The sequence below is a fragment of the Squalius cephalus genome (genome assembly GCF_949319135.1).
Source record: "Squalius cephalus genome assembly, chromosome: 6".
Lineage (NCBI taxonomy): Eukaryota > Metazoa > Chordata > Actinopteri > Cypriniformes > Leuciscidae > Squalius > Squalius cephalus.
In genome coordinates, this window is record NC_137127.1 from 14,071,839 (window position 1) to 14,088,952 (window position 17,114).

The 17,114-nt window shown below is 38.1% G+C and overlaps 1 protein-coding gene across 2 annotated transcripts in view; it reads right to left on the reverse strand.

The window, feature by feature from the left end:
- The window catches only part of tbxas1 (thromboxane A synthase 1 (platelet)), a 69,080-nt gene that overhangs the window by 2,864 nt on the left and 49,102 nt on the right, over nucleotides 1-17,114 (reverse strand). The gene's annotated exons all lie outside the window — the stretch shown is intronic.

Here is a 17,114-nt window from a genome sequence, read left to right on the forward strand (position 1 = left end):
AAGTCACTCTGTTCCACCGAGAAAAGCATCCGTCGCAGAGATCAGAGGATGCAGCGGGGCGAGAAGAGGGGCAAATTCTGGCACGCTAGATGCATCCTCCACAGGCGCCCGCCCCCCCTATTGTCTGGCTACACTGTCAGTAGTCAGTTCTCGTTGGGCGTCATTCTGGTTCCAGTGTAGAGTGACATGGCAGTGATGAAACTGCACCTTTTTCTCGCTGCAGCAGATGAGCTGGTTTGCATGGTGAGTTGTGTAGGCTACTCACTAGGGACTGAAGGTGCTCTTAGATTTAAACTCCCCTTGCAGTCAATAATTGTATCCCTTAAAACTCACCTTTGATCACCAAAATGACGTATTTAATTGGTTTTTCCTTGAAAATAAATTTCTTCTTGCCTAAAAAAAGTTTGAATGTAAAGTTCCTTGCACACTGAATCCGAAATTTTCGCATGCGTTTTTTCGTATCCGTCATTCTGTGGCTTTAAACTGTCAAAACACCATTCAACCCCTTGTTACGGATGCGAAAAACGCAGAAAATCGAACCCGATTTGATTTTTTTTTGACGGACGAAAGTTTCGGAGGCAGTGTACAAGTGTGATTGACATAACGTGAGGTCGTATTTATTTTTTAACGTGCGAAAATTTCGGACGCGAATTTCGCTCAGTGTACAAGGGCCTTAACTCTACACCCTTGCCTCATTTAGTATACGCGGTTCTATGAATATGCAAATTAGCCCCGTCTCCACTCACTCGCACCAGCTCAGAGATTCAGACGTTGACGTGATTGGTTACAAGGTAGTTTGAGACGTCAGAAACACCAACGATTTCAAACCTGGTTTTTGAGACTCTTTAGTTCATTGCAGTTTTAAAGAGAAAATACTCAGCAATGGTGTTGACTTATGAATTTGTACATGGTTTGTCTTAAAGCATATTAAAAACACCACATAGACATATAAACAACATTAAAAGCTTGATTTTCACCACAGGGGGACTTTAAGACTGGTAAGGGAAGTTTAAAGGACCACTAATTATTGACTAAACTATGGTGACCATGGAGAAATTTAGTAAGAATACTAGTAATGCTTATCAAACATTTTACCTAAGCTCTGCCCAAAACTACAAAGCGATCAATATTTCCCTCTCTGTGCCATTTGTTTCGGTACAAAAGAGGTATTTTAGATTCTGTTGGCACAGTTCTGTATTATTTCAATAATTTCTTTGAGAGAATGTGAACTATTCACTGTATTGCTGCCGAAAGGACAGAGCCTATGTTATTCTCTGACTCGCAGCCTCAAGTATGACTAAATTTAACTCCACTTGAATGCACATTGATGCCTCTAAAATGACAAAGCAAGGTCAGACGGCCCTGTAGATAAACTAGCCAATTTTTCAAGTCTCGGTTGATTCTCCTTTTTCGTTCCTTCTCAAGCTTTCATCAAACAAACAACCAAACAAAAGCCCAGTGCAAAAGATTGATGCTTATGATAGATTGTGCACAATGTTGCTATAATGCATGTGCTATATCTTCCTGAATGGGCTTGAATGCCACTTTATTAACAACTGATCAGAGGCCGCAATCAATTTTGGCCTGAAATGGCTAAAGAAGAGCTCAAGAAAAACCCAATACAAAGCAAAGCAAATGCTATTTATAAGTGTGCTAAAACCTTGTTTGTAGACCGACACTTCGCTAAGCTACAGAAATCAACCATTACAAGCTTATGGGCCACTGGTGAAGAAACAAACAAGACATTCTGGAACTAAAATAAGGCAATTTTAATCCTTGTTTAAATTTATTTAAACATCCTTCACCCTCAAACATGTTGAATATTGGCCTTCTTTAGAGATCAAGATGTTTCTCAGATGTTTCTAAATTCACTAATTTAATTGCACATTTCCTTGTTCTCATATGGCGACAACAAACACATTCCGTATGCAAGTAACCTAATGAATTCTCATTAAGTATATAGAAAACAGAACATGTAATTAAAATCCAAAGGGCCGTACCATTGGAATTAATAAAACAAGAAAACCCTCGGAAATGATTTGACCTAAAAATACTCAAACGTTTCCTTCAAATTCATTTTAAGAGAGACAAAAAAAGCCTTGCCATGTTCAAAGGAGCACCCTGCTAAAACAACCCATTTCTGTGGTATTTCTTGGTATTAATAACAGCCTCTTTTCAGAAAATGAGATTCATTTCTTTTGCGTGAGAGCGTGTGAAGTGTTTGCAGGCCTTGGAGCGCAGACAGCCTGCCTCTTCACGTCTGCCGTCTCCCTTATTTATGATTCTGCTTTCATTCACGTCATAGAGGAGACAGGCTATCAATCAGTTCTTGAATTTTAGACATTTAACCTCCTGTTTACGGCTAGCTGCCCATGATATGTGTGCATGCGTATGTGATATGAATTTTTTGCATAACTGGATGAGCATATAGCGGCAGCCTACATTATATCAGTGGCCCTCAACTGCTTTTCTTTTATATTGGACATCAAATGGCAACTCAACACAGTAATATATATTTTTTTGTAAAACAAAAAATTCACATTATTATCATTACTCATTTTTATTATATATTGTCAAAATATTAAGCAGCACAACTGTTTTTAACATTGATAATAACAAGTGTTTCTTGTTCACACCAGCATATTAGAATGATTTCTGAAGGATCATGTGACACTGAAACTAAAAAATTAAGCTTTGCCATCACAGGATTTTTGATTTTTTTTATATTTACAACATATATTAAATTATATTAAATTGTAATAATATTTTCGTATTTTTTGACCAAATTAATGCAGCCTTGGTGAGCATAATAGACTTCTTTCAAAACGTTTTTAGAAATCTTACCTACCCCAAACTTCTGAACTCTATACCTTACAGTTATATGTTATAGGTTTCAAGATGGACAGAACAAAAAATTCCTTGCTATGCGTGACCTTTCCAAACCCACAAATTTAAAAGCACTTGTTTTTATTACATCTTATTTTCCCATTTTATTCCCCTTCCCTTTTTGTAAATGTTGCCATCCAGTTCTGGGAAAATGCAGGTTAAACAGTACCTACGAGTTGAGAACAGTTAATTTGGCTCTTTATCTCACCCATCCCTTAAGGGTTTCCACAGAAAGAGTTATTTATTGTTATCGATAGTGATGGAGGCATGCATGTTCAGACAGGAGATGGCTCAAGGGTGCCGTTACTCCATAAACACAATGAGTCTCATCTTGCATTGTCTTCTGATAGGTGCAGGCAGGCTGGAAAACCTATTGTGTTTCTAAAAACCACAGATATTTGTGCATCATATCAGTTCAAGCAATTCTTAAAGGCACATTTAAAGCCAAAAAAGAAAAGGGAGGGCCATTTTGTGAGGGTTTTAATAAACAGAGTAGAGACTAAATCCATTCATTCAGAGTCAGATTAATGGCTTTTAATTGTATGGCCTCCTCAAAAGAGATTCATTAATTTCAGGGCACGTATATATAGAGAATTAACAGGTTTTTTGGCAGTTTAGAATTGTAAATCGTAAAACTCGTGAATCAACACCTCTGGTTTCCTTCAAGCTTGGAAATCACCCCCCTGCAGTGACTATTTCCTTGGCCAAATGGTTAATTAGGGAAGCTAATTGTAGGGAGTGTCACACACATTGATTGTGCTCTTATCAACTAGAGACAGCCCATGTCAGAAGACTGTGGGCCGGATGTATGAATGATACAGTTCTGGCCGATGCCTGAACTCTAGAATGAAGGACAAACAATAGGCAAACTAATTAAAAATGCCTAATTAAAATCACCTGAGCAGAAAATCAATGCTTTGTCATGGTCTGAATAGTTGACGGAGGAGAATTTGTCCCAGCTCCAGTCACAAGGCAAAGAAAAGTCTGGAAATTAGACAATTTTGGTTGACATATTGAGGTATTTCTAAGTGAAATTGAAGATTCAGCCAGTAAAATAATAGATTTAGTCCTTTGGGAACTGAATGGATTGTGAATAGTTAGGGCATCATGTCAGAATGGAGCCAGAACTGATTGTGAGTTTTGTATGGAGGACGACTATCCTTCTGAAAAACCACCGCCACCCAATTATGAGGGGACCATTTAAACTGGATTTGGAGACTGAAGCGTACGTTATCATGACAATGATGTACTAAAAACGAAAAAAAAAATGTTGGAATACAGATGACACCATTGTCAAAACGATCCATTTTCACACGGATCTGCGTAAACGACTAAAAACGCATGCCAGGCCAGTAGTTGGCGATGTCACTTTGTAAAGAAACACTACACGCCTAGACTGTACACGTAATATGCATGCGCATGACGTCATCGTTTTCACAAATTCGTGTTTTGTAGTTTACACTGAGATAATAACGGTATCGTTCTCAAAAACTTGCACTTTGGACTGCTTTCAGGTCCCCAAAATGCAGTTGTCGTGTAAATGAACGGCCAAAACGCATAAAAAGGTTACCATTTTTAGATGAAATCGGCCAAGGTCAAGTTCACCTAAAGCCTTCTTTGCTATTATACAACAGAGAGAGTTATGGCCATCAAATTTTAATTGTGCAGATGACAACATACAGTATCTACAGTATGCAGTGGTATAAAAGTAATGCAACAATTATGCAGAATCACAGACAGTTCAGTTCAACAGTATATGCAGAACTTTGAGAATAACTACAAGGTATTTTACTAAAAATTATGGGTCAGCATTTTTAAAAAGTATTAATTGTATACTTATTTGACCTAAATAAGGTATTTATATATTGTATATATATATACACTGCTCAAAAAAATAAAGGGAACACTTAAACAACACAATGTAACTCCAAGTCAATCACACTTCTGTGAAATCAAACTGTCCACTTAGGAAGCAACACTGATTGACAATCAATTTCAAATGCTGTTGTGCAAATGGAATAGACAACAGGTTGAAATTATAGGCAATTAGCAAGACACCCCCAATAAAGGAGTGGTTCTGCAGGTGGTGACCACAGACCACTTCTTAGTTCCTATGCTTCCTGGCTGATGTTTTGGTCACTTTTGAATGCTGGCGGTGCTTTCACTCTAGTGGTAGCATGAGACGGAGTCTACAACCCACACAAGTGGCTCAGGTAGTGCAGCTCATCCAGGATGGCACATCAATGTGAGCTGTGGCAAGAAGGTTTGCTGTGTCTGTCAGCGTAGTGTCCAGAGCATGGAGGCGCTACCAGGAGACAGGCCAGTACATCAGGAGACGTGGAGGAGGCCGTAGGAGGGCAACAACCCAGCAGCAGGACCGCTACCTCCGCCTTTGTGCAAGGAGGAGCAGGAGGAGCACTGCCAGAGCCCTGCAAAATGACCTCCAGCAGGCCACAAATGTGCATGTGTCTGCTCAAACGGTCAGAAATAGACTCCATGAGGGTGGTATGAGGGCCCGACGTCCACAGGTGGGGGTTGTGCTTACAGCCCAACACCGTGCAGGACGTTTGGCATTTGCCAGAGAACACCAAGATTGGCTCTGGACACTCCATGCTCTGGACACTACGCTGACAGACACAGCAAACCTTCTTGCCACAGCTCGCATTGATGTGCCATTCTGGATGAGCTGCACTACCTGAGCCACTTGTGTGGGTTGTAGACTCCGTCTCATGCTACCACTAGAGTGAAAGCACCGCCAGCATTCAAAAGTGACCAAAACATCAGCCAGGAAGCATAGGAACTAAGAAGTGGTCTGTGGTCACCACCTGCAGAACCACTCCTTTATTGGGGGTGTCTTGCTAATTGCCTATAATTTCCACCTGTTGTCTATTCCATTTGCACAACAGCATTTGAAATTGATTGTCAATCAGTGTTGCTTCCTAAGTGGACAGTTTGATTTCACAGAAGTGTGATTGACTTGGAGTTGCATTGTGTTGTTTAAGTGCTCCCTTTATTTTTTTGAGCAGTGTATATATATATATATATATATATACACATAATTTATATATCTTAAGATCTCTTTGCTCTTTTTAGTGCAGTTGAGAGAGAGAAAAAATACTTTAGAGCTTCTGAAGCACAATGGTGGGGAAAACAAACAACAACAAAGCCACAGCAGATGGACCTAATTCTCCACAAAACCAAAACCCGAATGAAACACATTTTTGCAATAACATTGGCATTGTGGTTTCAGATTCTTGCAGCTGATTGGTCAGCTTTAAAGAATGGGATTTCCGTGTGAATTTCCTTTTATTAATACAAAAGTTTAAAAGGTTTGAACGGTTCTAGCCCAATGTTTAGAGAAGCATCAGGAGATTTTAGAATGAAAATATCCAATCTATAGCTGGGAATGCTGGGTAGTAGTGCATCTATGTTTCATTTACAATGAATGGGCTTTATCAAGGCAGCCCGTTTTGCTAGGCCATGAACCCGCCGTGCGTCTCTTCCATGTGCCTGATGCTCATTATGTTCTTCACATATGGCCCTGTTGTGTATGTCTGTGATAGAGATATTCCGGCCCAGCGCGGCCTCCGGGATTTAACCCCCCAACACACAGCCGGACACCTTTTACTCAGTTTGACTCAATGTGCAGGAAAATACAGCCGTAATGGACAATCAAATGACAGGTCATGAGGCTCCCTGCCGCAAAAGCAATTATGAGGGGTTTTTGCCATCATGATTCTGCCAGAGAGTGCAGCTAAAATGCTCATTACGGTGGATGCAAATCCACACGATTTCGGTCACCTTTGCCTCCGCCAGACAGGAATGCTTACCTTCACTTATTATGCATGCAATGCAGACTATTCAATTATTGCACGTTTCTCAGAGAGTACAGATTGTAATTACATGTTCATTGAGGATGCTGTTAGAGACGGGTCACGATGGTTGACTCATACAAAAACGACTAGTTGATTAGTTAGACTGACTCGATTTATATAAATCTATAAATCTAGATTTTTATATATATATATATATGTGTGTGTGTGTGTGTGTGTGTAGATAAATGGTTGACAGACTTTGAAATATATATATATGTGTGTGTGTGGATAAATGGTTGACAGACTTTGAAATTATATATATATATATATATATATATATATATATATATATATATATATATATATATTACATTCAAATTCAAATAAATCTAAAATTGTAAAATCTAAAATTACAATCCATTTGGTTGTTTTTGACTCAAGAGCATTTCTTATGTACAAGAAAAAAAAAAAATCCTTTAAGAAATGTGCCCAACTGGGGTCAGGTGAACTCAAACCAGCCTAGTTATACAAAATGTCCTTAAGACTGATAATTTCGACTAGTTGATTTTTAAAATATCTATTTTAGCACACCCCTACATACATATATCACGTATAATACATGCACATTGTATTTGAATAAGCCAAACGATGGCAGGTAAATAATAAAACACAATTTCATTGCCACAGTCGTTTGCATATCCCCCCGGAGCCCTAGCGAAGGTGGTTCTCGAACAATGGCAAGCAACTATTAGCTGTTGACATTCGACACACGTGTCAGTTTGAGGTGCAGCTGACTGGTGGAGGATTTGTTATGGTTGCTTAAATCAGGCACATTACAAGTCTCCTTCCTTCCTGTCTCAAGGGGCCTTACATACATATTCTCCGGTCCTTCTACAGTGGCAGCAGAGGTTTGATGACTCCATCTGCTCTGTTCCATTACACATGCGGTGGAGATCGAAACGGCCGGCACACAGACCAAATAACAAACAAGGGAGTCATATCGCTCCTTCCACAGTATCAACAACATAACGACACAATTGAGGCATCTGTTCAGAGGAAACTTAGCGAAAGTGCCTCTTTATTCGATACAATGCTGGTTGATATGAAAACCCTGTTAGGTAAGGGGGCTGACGCAGTGGACCATGACTGTTTGTGCATGAATGCACATGCCTTATGTGTGTTTGTGGATGTGTGTCTGCTTGAGAAGTCATTTGGGACATGTAGAGCACTTGAAAAAGTACAGATGACCTGCTGCTTGTAGGTGGGATTAAAATATCTCGGTTTGAGGACTCAGTATGACGTATGCAGCCTCACGTACTTCAGCTCAATCCTGCTCTGCTTATACCGCCCTGGGGAGAGAAGGGAGCGGAAAGAGAAAGAACGAAAGGGGGAGAGTAAAACAGAGAGAAATCTTGATGCGCTCTCTTTGCCCTTCCTTTTCTACATCCAGAGGGGGTGTTTCTCTCTTTTTTTCTCTGCTGTCTTTAACCTGAAGCACAATAGTAGCATAAAGCATTACCTTAAGCAGTGTTAAGCAGTGTACACACAAATACACACTCGTGCAAATTAATGACTGATCTCAACATTTTCTTGGTGCAGTAGCAGTTCTTGAAACTTTAAAGCTGATGTCTGTAACATTTCAAAGCTTTTGATACTTTCTGCTATCCCAGTTTAATGTGCTGATAATAATGTTAAAACTAGGTTTTAATTACAATTAGTAGATGTCCTATAAAAGAGTCTAAAATTTACTTGTAGCATTTAAAAAGAAAACTGAGCTTAGTTCTTTTATTTACACTATCCCGAACAAAAGTTTTGGGGTCTGTAAGATTTTATTAATGTTTTTGAAAGAATGTTTACCAAGGCTGCATTTATTTGATCAAAAATACAGTAAAAAATGCAATGTTGTGAAATGTTATTACAATTTAAAATAACTCTTTTCTGTTTTAATATATTTTAAAATGTAACCCCCTTTTTTTGTGGACAAAATCGGCCATTTACCAATTATCAGCAATAACATAAAAATAATTGTATAGGATGAGTTGTGCTGCAGATAATAATGTAACATCATTCATGTATGTTTACAACATATTCAATATGATTTTTGAGATGACACTATCAAATTCACACACTAGATGGCAGAGTACATAGTTTAAGTGTCAGCATCTTGCTAAATAAACACTGTGGAAATCTAAAACGAATAAAAATACACAGCACACACAAGTTGTGGGTACAATAGTGCCTTTTTAAATGGTCAAATCACTTTTTATTGATAATTTTTATATAATTTCTCTAGCTTTGTCATCTTTTTTATGAGCTTTTCACAATACATTATGGGATCATATTATCTTATCCACAGGCACAGACCATACATGTGATGCTATCTTTGAATTTGGCCAAAATAAGATATCAGAACAAGTGCACTTAGTATGATGCCTTAAAATGCATTATAGGCAGCTCACTAGGTTTTGTAACACTAAACACCTTGAAGCCTATTTTAGCCTTTCTCTCTCTCTCTCTCTTTCTTTTGTTCTCTTCATGGATCTGCACACATGACGCATTAAACCGAAAGATAAAAGATGGCCCGACTAGAATAAACTGCACTAGAAACACAAGCATGCTGTTTACATTAATTCAAGTAAGCAGTGTATACATAATTTCCTAAGTTCCAAATCCGAGAGGCAAGGCTGTTGCATTAGGAATGAGAGACCCAAAAGCCACATCAATGGGAACCGACAGATACAGAGCTGTGGTTCCGGAAGGATCAAAGGGTGTGTTATTGAATTTAGCGGGGGTGAATCAAGCGCTTTATTCAGGTTGGAGCGCTATCAGGGAGGGGAGACGAGCCCATCACCGCTCTGAATGAGGGAAAGAGCCGCCTGGAGGCCGAGCCTCAGAGGAACGTCACCAATGAATTATTCACAGATAGGAAAGGCTAGCTACCGGCTGCTCTCGCTCCCTCTCCGTCCCTCTATTTCATCCTTTTGCCATCTTTCATTGCTATTTTCACCCTTCCTCTGTGTTTTCACTCATTATCTCCATCTTCTTCACAGGTGCTGAATTGTGCATTATGACTCTGAACCACCAACACATGCTCCCTGGATTTTTCATTCTCTCTCTTCCTCCCAACAACACACTCCGCTGACTCTTTAAAAGATCTTTAAAAGAATAGTTCATCCAAAAATGAACTGTCATAATTTACTCACCCTCATCATGTCCCATATGACTAACCTACGTTTAAGCATTAAAAAGGACACAAAAGCACCATAAAAGTGGCCCATGTGACTCCTGAACTATAACCCAAGTCTTCTCAAGTCATATGATCGTTTAAGATCAATAGATTTGGATTTAAATTGTTAAAAAAATTGGCTCTCGTATGACTCCTAAAGACTTGGAATGCAGCACATCTGTCATTCAGAACATATTTATGGTGCTGTTGTGTTCTTTTTCAGTACAAATATTTACATTTTTTTCATACAGGTTGACATGAGGGTGAGTAGCATATATCAGTTCAAGATTTTTTTTGAAGAAATAAGATGTCTCTTGCACTGACAGGAAATTCCTGCCAGTGTTAATGTTTGCAACGGATGGTTTGCATGTTTAAAAGTTTGGGCCCAGTTAGTTTTTTTTTCTTCATGAAATTAACTTTTATTAAGCAAGGATCCGTTAAATTGATCAAAAGTGACAGTAAAGGCATTTCTAATGTTACAAAAGATTTCTATTCCAAATAAATGCTGTCCTTTTAAACTTCCAATTCATCAAAGAATTGATTTCCACAAATATATTAAGCAGCACAACTGTTTTCAACATTGCTAATAATAGGAAATGTTTCCTGAGCACCAAATCAGACTATTAGAATGATTTCTGAAGGATCATGTGACACTGAAGACTGGAGTAATGATGCTGAAACTTCAGCTTTGCCATCACAGAAATAAATTACATTTGAAAATCTATTCAGAAAGAAAATTGTTATTTTAAATTGTAATAATATTTCACAATATTGCACCACAATACCGTTTTACTTTGATTAAATAAATGCAGCCTTGGTGCAGCCTTTTCACTTTGTCAAAAACATTATAAAACTTACCGACCTTACTGACTTTTGAACTTTTTAGATTTTTTTTCCTTTTCTTTTTTTTTGTCCTTGACCCAAACATGTATCCCTTCTCCTGAAAAAAGAAAGTGAGAAAAGACATGTATTTGTCGTCTTCCTTCCGCCCTTCATCTCTCTCCCTTTCTCTCTCTCTCTCTCTCTCTGTGGGAGAGGTCTTAGCTGGAAACATGTAATTTTGCTCAGTTTCTGGCCCCTTTGCCCCCGTCTCCCACCTCTGGATGACTCATTAGGTAGCGCTCCGCTTCAGCTCCCTGTTATTTATGCAGATAAAAAAGGCAAATTAATGACGGGCACCCGGGGAGGCACCACGCAGCCCGAGAAGGGAAAATGAAAGGCTAGACCGGCAGATACAATGCGTGCAGCCGGTGACACATTCACTGAGTCAGTCGAGCGAGGCATTTACGTGTTTGCCACTTAAACTGTCCCACTGGTAAAAAAATCAAACTGGCAAATCGATGACAGTAATTCCAGAATTCACCCTTGACATATTGTTTGTTAAGGTCATGGGTGTGGAAGCAAGAACTGGTAATTTATCACAGTCACCTCCACAAATTCTTAAAGGGATAGTTCACCCAAAAACTAAATTTCTGTCATTATTTACTCCAGGTACGCCATTCTAACCTCATGTGACTGTTTTTCAGTAGGACCCAAAAGAAGAAATTTTACTGGATGTCTAAGCTGCTCTTTTCCAGTGACCAGATGCTGTAACTATTTAAAACAGGGTTATTATTGATAACTAAAACTTCTAAAAACATTTATGTTAATTGAAATAAAATAAAATATATATTAGTTGAAAAACTTGGTAACTTCATTTTACACTGTCCTTGTTACAGGTTACATGTAATTATAGTAATTAAAATTAAAAAGTAAAATTATCAGTATATTTTTTTTTTAGCATTACACTGGAACAAAAGACACCTTAAAATAAAGTGTAAGCAAAATCTTAAACTATAAAATAAAATTATAAATATTGCCTAGGCAATAAACTGAAAAAAGTTTAAGCGCTAAAATTATTAACTGTAAAGATACATAATAACTAAACTATAAAATTGAAAAAAAAAAATAATAATAATAATGTAACCTAAATAGCAATATTTTAAAAAGTCCAAAAAAATGATAACAAAATTACTAAAAGTCAATACGATATTCCAGGTTTTCACAAGCAATAGGATCGATTTTTCGTATTCACAAAAAAATATTCAACTCACCCTAACTCTCAAATCTCATTTGCACTTACAGTCAGACACACCGCATAATAACTGTGAGATATCAAACATGGTGTAACTAGTCTTGATGCATCATATTTGAATCTATATGCACATACAAATGATATCTGGTAGCTATGGCAGAGAGAATTTATTTTTATTTCAGTGGGAAGGAACATTTTTAAATGAGCTTTAAATTACTTTTAAATCATTAAATAATATTTCTTACGGGAAACAGGTTGACACCCTCGGTGGTGTTACACTCTAGTGCGTTTTAGTATGAAACACTTTCAGCGCCCTCTCGCAGGATGTGTGAGGAGAGTGACATTTGAGAAGCTTTTTAGAGCCAAAACTGAGAGCGGGACGCACACGGTGAGGGGCGTTTAGTGAATAAAAGCACTCTGAAGGAGGAGCTGAAGACACTGAGCTAAACACGATAGCGCTGATAGACATTATAGCAGCGGGCTAGATGAGACTGACCTTCACTAAAACCAGGCCAGATGTCTTTGTGGATGGATCCCCAGCTGCTTGATATAAAGACAGTATTAAGTTATTGCCTGCTATACAGTCGACTTAGGACGCGAGGAGTCATGAGACAAGGCCAAGGCTGAGCTTGAGTTTTATTGTGCTGTTTGTAATGCTTACTGCTTTTATAACTTCTGCCATAAGCTTTTTTATTTGAAAACTTCATGGCAAGTGGGTTTATAAAAAAATCTCTTCAGTTTATTTTCCATCCCGGGGATCAGCTAACCTCAAAATGTAAAGTGCGACGGGTTAGCGTGATGTGCTCTTTGCCAGATGTGTTGCATAAGAAAACCATCAAATAAATGATGCATTACCATGAGAAATCCCTCAGACCACATTTTTTAGACTAACAGGACTGATTATACATTAACACAAAAGAAAAACACCCTCATATTTCTTCTATTTTCCAAGGATACTCTCGTATGATCTCTACACAATCTACAGTACTAAAGATAAACGATCCCCCTAAAAGCTCCGCAGAACATTAATCCACTCTGAAAAAGACCCCGACTTCCAGAGAGGAGAAATTAGAAGTGGAAAGAGAGTGCTTAAATTGAAAGAGAAGCAGAAGGGGAGAGGGGAGGGGGAGGGGAGGGGGAGGGGGAGGGGGAGGGAGGGCAAGAAGAATGAGCGAATGAGATGAAAGAGTAGACAGAAGGACGCAGAGCTGAACTAATGCTGTGTTTGATCCCTTTCTCCGATGGGCGGCTGCCAGGCCTCGGCTGCAGGTATCAGAATTCAAGAGATGCAGGTTCATCAAGTGTACACCATTAGAGAAAGCAAAAGTGAGAGCTCTGAAACTTCATCGTGAAATGAGAAAACTGGCTGACGGATATGAAGACAGACAGCAAAATGAAACTGGATTTCTATATTTTCTGTAGAAAATATAAGTGGTGCTTGACGGCGCACATTGCTAGTATCAGCGGTAAATTGAAAAAAACTAAAATGTTATTTGTCAAATAAAATTAAATTCAATTTTAATAAATAAAAAAAACCACCATTTAATCAAAAACTGGTGTCAATAATAATAATAATTAATCGATAATATTCAGTATAAGTTATTTAATACATTTTTCAAAATGAAATATTGTATAATTTTAAAAGATATCTATGTTATCTAAGCTTTGAATAAAACACAAAATGGCGTAAAAATTAATACATTTTTGTAGTTTGCACAGAGACAATAATGGTATCGTTTGCAAAAACTTGCAATTTGAAACCCGTTTCCAAAACTTTGTTTTTAGGCCTCCAAAATGCTGTTGTCGTGGAAATGAACGGCCAGAACGCATAAAAACTTGTCCGTTTTTAGTTGAAAATGGTGTTGTTTAGTTGAAAACGGTGGAAGTGAGGGGGTTGTTGAGTTGACAAAAAGCTAACAGTCTCTCACAAAAATAAATAAATGATTTTAAAAACAAATCAAAATAAAACCCCAAAAAAGATGTAGAAATATATTGTTTACCTCCATGTCATGCGACCATTAATCAACATTAAAGTACCATGAACATGCAAATGTATAATTGAAATATTCAATTAAAAATCTCAAGTTTAAGAATTCGTGCTTGAAGAAATTCTGGTAACTAGAAATGGCTTGAGTATTGGCAAAAAACAGATCTGTTAGAAAAATAATAGCACATCTTACTACAACGAGTTGCATAATTTAAGGTATCGCTCATGTTTGCAGCAAAAATGTGTGACTTTATGTTTACTAAAGGTTAGAGGTGTGTTTAAATCCATAAAACCCTAAGTATGAGCAATAATAAGTCTTAGTGAACCACTAAGTGACTATATTCTCTCCATTTCTTTATTCTCCTGTCTAGCAGTTCACACACATTTAAAATACTCTTTATTTCCACGGATTCCATTAAAAACGCATTATGCAGAATCTTGCAAAGTGTTTTGTTTATTTGAGATGGTAGAAGCTCAGACCGAAGGGAAGTGTGATCCCTTGAGATAATGGGGAACGAACATGAAAAAGCAAACGTGAGAGAGAGCCAGAATGTTCCCCCAATAATGTAAGCTGATTTAGAGGCTCTTCTTTCCACATCTGACCCTCCTCCTCATCACCATCAACCCCTCTCAAGCGCTCTGCGGCACAGATTACAAGGTTTCAGAGAATCAATCAAGAATCCATCTCTGTCTTTCATGAGTATGCACATTATGCACAAACATAAGACATCAAATCAGCAGAACCGCCATCATCACAGCAAACTGGCACTATATTTATAGAGGAGAGTAAATGATCTAAGCAGATTTACTGCAAACTGAGCACTTGTACAAGCCTCCTATAACTGTCACAATGCTGCAGCTTTTCTGATATTGTTTCAAATGTAACCCATCTGGCTGTCTTTCTCTTTATTAGTGGTGTTTGCTAAACCAAGTACCACTATACATTTGAACAACTTGATTGCTTGTTGAGGAGAACTGTGTTCTTTGCTTTCCCTGGCATTTCCTAGATTTACACCTCAGAAATTATGAACGCCCTAGCAACGTCCTAAAACATCCTAGGAACCGAACAGTGGCATGCTAAAAATAACTCAGAACTCCACATAGCAACACCCTGGCAACCCTCTACAACAACCTATCATTCTGGCACAGACTCTTGCATGGCATGAACTGCTTACACCGATACACACGGGAGCGTTTGAAAGCAGGCGGATCAGCGGATCCCTAATATATCCACTGATAGACGGATCCGCTGATAGACGTCTGCTTTCAAACGCTCCCGTGTGTGTCTGTGTTTGCACTCGGTGAAGACAACATGTTTTTGAAGCATTGATCATTGTAGGCAATCACATACATATATGTTGAGCGTGTGAACACAATGGGCAATCACATACATATATGTTGAGCGTGTGAACACAATGGGCAATCACATACATATATGTTGAGTGCGTGAACACAATGGCCAATCACATACATATATGTTGAGTGCGTGAACACAATGGCCAATCACATACATATATGTTGAGTGCGTGAACACAATGGCCAATCACATACATATATGTTGAGTGTGTGAACACAATGGCCAATCACATACATATATGTTGAGCGTGTGAACACAATGGCCAATCACATACATATATGTTGAGTGCGTGAACACAATGGCCAATCACATACATATATGTTGAGCGTGTGAACACAATGGCCAATCACATACATATATGTTGAGTGTGTGAACACAATGGCCAATCACATACATATATGTTGAGTGCGTGAACACAATGGCCAATCACAGACATATATGTTGAGCGCGTGAACACAATGGCCAATCACATACATATATGTTGAGTGCGTGAACACAATGGCCAATCACATACATATATGTTGAGTGCGTGAACACAATGGCCAATCACATACATATATGTTGAGTGCGTGAACACAATGGCCAATCACATACATATATGTTGAGTGCGTGAACACAATGGCCAATCACATACATATATGTTGAGCGTGTGAACACAATGGCCAATCACATACATATATGTTGAGTGCGTGAACACAATGGCCAATCACATACATATATGTTGAGCGTGTGAACACAATGGCCAATCACATACATATATGTTGAGTGTGTGAACACAATGGCCAATCACATACATATATGTTGAGTGCGTGAACACAATGGCCAATCACAGACATATATGTTGAGCGCGTGAACACAATGGCCAATCACAGACATATGTTGAGCGTGTGAACACAATGGCCAATCACAGACATATATGTTGAGCGCGTGAACACAATGGCCAATCACAGACATATGTTGAGCGTGTGAACACAATGGCCAATCACAGACATATGTTGAGTGCGTGAATACAATGGCCAATCACATACATATATGTTGAGCGTGTGAACACAATGGCCAATCACATACATATATGTTGAGCGTGTGAACACAATGGCCAACCAGAGGTGTTTAAGAATCCATTCAACAGCTCTCAAAATGCTAGAGGGAAATTCTGTTATCGTCATATTTGTAAAATTTTATGTTGATATTCATCATTTATAATTGTAATGTTTTTTAGGTTTATATATCTAACAGTACTAATGGTAGGTAGAATATTATTAATTTAATATCATGGTAATATAATATAAATATAATGTATTACATACATTTTTAAAATATGGGAACATATACTGTATGGCAAATATTTAATTTCTATTAAGCTGACACAATATTTATGTATTTTCTTCCTACCCACTGTTAAGGGTATTTACCTGAAAAAAAAAAAACATCATTACAACTAAGGATATCAACAGAATAAAATAAAAGTCTGATGTGATGTGAACTTTTTTCTTATTTTTCCTTTTATTTATGTGCACTATTTTCTGTCTCTGAACATTTTCGCAGCCTATGGTATAGTCTACTCATTAGGCCCAGCTAAGATGTGGCCCACCCATAAAACATTAGTTCTGGGCCCTGTAAATATAAAATGAAACAGTTCTAACAGTTAATGGTTTTCTGAGAAACATGCCAGCTCGCGCAGACCTTCAAAACTGATGAGAAGAAACACTCCAACTCTCTAAAGGGCAGATAATGCATCACAAAGAGATGGAGGACAAAAACAAATATTT